This window comes from Capsicum annuum, unplaced genomic scaffold, assembly GCF_002878395.1.
Source record: "Capsicum annuum cultivar UCD-10X-F1 unplaced genomic scaffold, UCD10Xv1.1 ctg80633, whole genome shotgun sequence".
NCBI lineage: Eukaryota > Viridiplantae > Streptophyta > Magnoliopsida > Solanales > Solanaceae > Capsicum > Capsicum annuum.
This window is the reverse complement of record NW_025891291.1, coordinates 1-3,665: the sequence shown is the minus strand read 5'-3', so window position 1 is coordinate 3,665 and position 3,665 is coordinate 1. Positions and strand designations below refer to the sequence as shown.

Below are 3,665 nucleotides of genomic sequence, written 5' to 3'. Positions count from 1 at the left end.
AATCAATAAGATTATATTTATTGAACAAGGGTATAATAGGAAGATTTTATTCAAACTATTCTTAAGAGATTAAAGAAGTAAATATTTTGAAATAAAACCACAACTCAAATGGGGCAAATAAAAAGAAATGAATGGAGTATCATATATCTTATTTTTAAGATTTCAAATCTCCATTTTATGAAAACTTACATATAAAAATATTTATATAATATAGTAAAAGTTCTTTGCACCGGTCATTTAATGTACTTCTATTTTTTAAAAAAAATTATCCTTTAAATATTTGTTTTGCCAGTTAACATGCACATCAATTGTGATTACACCTACAATTCATGTGAATACAAAAATTGTGTGTTCGAAGTCTTATATGAATATTACATATGTAATTCTTTTTCATTTTTAGTAAAACATTTATAGACTGATTTAATGATATTTTTTGTAAAATTATTAATGAACACAAAAAAATATCTTTAAGTATGTTAACAACTTTAGATTTTAACCCTCTAAAATATTAAAATCTTGGAGTACTAAAAATTTTGGTGGAGTAGGAATTTTCACTTAGAAAATTTACAATATAAGAAAATAAATATATGAAGAAAAACAAATTCATCATTTAACACATAAAAGTAAAAATTAATTTTAATTATACATAAACAATTTAATATTTCATGAACGGAGATTCAGATTATAAATTTAAATTTATTCAAAATATTACTTCGTATATAATGTGGTTGAATAAGTTAGGACTTGAAAGTAAAAGTGTTGTTAGCCACATAGTGGGTTTACTTAGAAAATGCAGACACATAAGCTATAAAAAAAATGGCTAATGGAGTTCTTTGTTGAGATATTACTATTGACTAATAATAATTGTACCATTTAGATGTGAAATGACAAATATACCCTTGGTCGTCCTCCAACTCACTCTTCTATATAATACTAGATAGCGGACCTAATGTTGAAACATTTTTGTCAGTGTAATGCATATATTATTTATATACAGATATTTTATGATTGACAAACGTTCATTTATAATTGTATTATTTACATTGCATATTTATATGACATACTATTTACATAATGGAAAAATATTTCTTCTTTGTAGTGTGGCATTATCAACAGCTGGCACAGAGAATATTCAAAGTGTAAACCTGTAATGAAAAAAGAAGAGCATGGAGGATCAGTTAGATAGTAAACATAAGCAATGTAGAATTTTTAAACGCAAACTCATAAATTGCTAGCATTTCTTAGCCAGTACCGGAGTTAAAAGTTGTATTTTATGCATTTTTCTTGTACCCTTATTTTCGATATGAAGATTAGATATGGGAACATTTAATTAGATAGTGAGGGACTACTGCTATAATAATATAATACAATTTATATTTAGTGTTCAATTTATAGGATCCTGTAGCCAGAAATCGATTGTTTGAAAAAACGAAGCTAATTAGCACTAATGTCTAGTCTCTACAAATACTGAAAACAAGAAACATGAAAATTAAATACAGAAGCAAAGCAAAAATGAGTATATAGTAGGGGTAAGTCTGCCTACACTCTACCTTCTTCAAACCCTACTTGTGGAGACTGGGCATGTTATCATTTCAAGAATTTAGCTTTACAAAAATGAGAAATTCTCAAGGAAATGTGCACTGAGATATATAAAGCACCCAAAGTCTTATATTTTGTCCCTAAATGAATCAAACTCCAATCCAACAATCAAAGAGAACTCTTTATAACTGGTATGGGTTGCTAGCCTTACCTTCTGTCCACTTTTCGAAAAATAGCTAGATAAAAGAAAGAATGCTTGAAGCTATGACCATTTTTGTAATTGGGTTGTGTCTAAATGATATCACAATAAATTATTTGGCGTCTTTCCTTTTCTACCTGGTATGAAACTCAAGTCAAGTTCAACAGAGCTTCGTAAAAAACAATACGAATTTCTAAAGGTAATACGGGGAATACTTACTACTTTACTATAACGACTGTTTGTTGATCTTCTAAAGCCGTCTTTTCAAGTTGATCAAGCCATTATTATAAAATTAATAGTAGATCTGTATATTTAATTATTTTATTTATGCATAAATTAGTATAACATAGCCAACATGATCCACATGATGATTATGAGGAGTGTGGACGCAGCAATCCTGTTATTAATAACAAAAAAGTTAATCCAGAGAAGTTGACTTTATTTTGAGGTATCTTCTACCCTGCTACTTTAGCTTGAATGCTTGTTCCTCAGAAAATTCATCATATTATAGTAAATAATACAACAATTCATCAAATCAGGAAAAATGTTCAGAGACTTCTCAAGTTAAGATTCATGTTTATGCTAAAAGGAGTAATCTGCAATCTAGCAAAACTGAGTGCATATGTAATGAAATGAAAAACTATTATTTAGTATTTTCTTGTAATTTCTATTGTTAAACTATTTTTTTAGAAAAAAGAAAACTTACTTTATACTTTACGACTATATAAGGGAGGTTTCCAACTTTGGTAGTCCTCACATGATTTTTTTTTAATCCTTAAATGAAGGTTTAATGACTTTACAAATTCTCAATCATTTTGGTAATTTGGTTAATTATATGGGCTTTTATGTGATGAGTTATAAAAAAAAAAAAAAAAAGGTGATAGTGACACCACATAAGATCTATTATCCAATCAAATAAAAAATTAAGAGTTATTCAAAATTTTGTAGTGTTCTTTTATATGGAAATAATAATAAGAGAGAATACCTAATTTTTAAATCTCCACAAGGAAATCTATTTTGCCTTTTTACCCCTGATTGAAGCTTCAATAACTTTATAACCTTTCACCAATTGAAGAAACATATACAAAAGTATTGTATTGGATTAGATTTATAATTATTTAATTTAATGCTATATTTATTTATAAATAAACTTTACTGATATCGAATAACTTATCCCATGGAACGATCCCTTTAACGCTATAGCATGATAATACTATTAAAGTTATTAACACAATATATTATGAATACTATTATGATAAAACAGTGTGTATAAAATACCACTTACAGTGAACTTCTGTTTCTTCTTACGCCACATAACCATTGGTTCCCAGCTTAAATCGCTTGTATGCTCAAGCACATTTCGTAAAATCATCGGTTCACCCTAGGCCCAGTGTTTATGGAAGTGTAGAAGTGCATCATCATTTTTATGGAAGTGTAGAAGTGCATCATCATTCATCCACCATAACGTCTTTTGCAGTAGTGGAATATAAGCAGTTATCATCGGAACCAACTCTTGAAGCCACCCTGTGTAACTGTTGAGGGTCATCTGTTCTACAAATCGGCAGGGAAGTCATCTGGGAAAAATTGCATTGAATCAGAATCCTTTCTGCTTTTGCTTTAAGGTTGATATCCAGTTTCTTGGTAGCAGATGCTTGAGCTCTAAAATGTATTTTCCACATCCACCCATTTCGACAGGAGTACAAATGATATAACCATCACAATTAGCAACCCATGAAATTGGTTTGTTCTGGTCCTGTGGAATTTCCATATTATGAAAACTTTCAGGAAGTGGCTCTCCACTGTGCATGTAATAACAGCCTCTATCTGAATATTTGTAAACTGCTTTACAACTCTTTCCTGGAAACATGCCTCTCCGAAGTTCTTGGCATCAGCTTAGACATAGCTCATATGAGCAATCTGGGCAGCT

General features: G+C 29.5%; 1 long non-coding RNA gene across 2 annotated transcripts; it reads right to left on the bottom strand.

Moving 5' to 3' along the window:
• Positions 1–1,000: 1,000 nt before the first annotated feature.
• LOC124895222 lies at positions 1,001–3,656 on the bottom strand. Of its 2 annotated transcripts, XR_007051594.1 has the most exons (3): positions 3,024–3,656; positions 2,724–2,797; positions 1,001–1,145 (listed from the first exon to the last, which is right to left on the bottom strand). It is a non-coding gene; the product is annotated as an uncharacterized LOC124895222 (long non-coding RNA). The 2 variants fall into 2 exon arrangements; XR_007051593.1 differs by lacking the exon at positions 2,724–2,797.
• Positions 3,657–3,665: the final 9 nt, after the last annotated feature.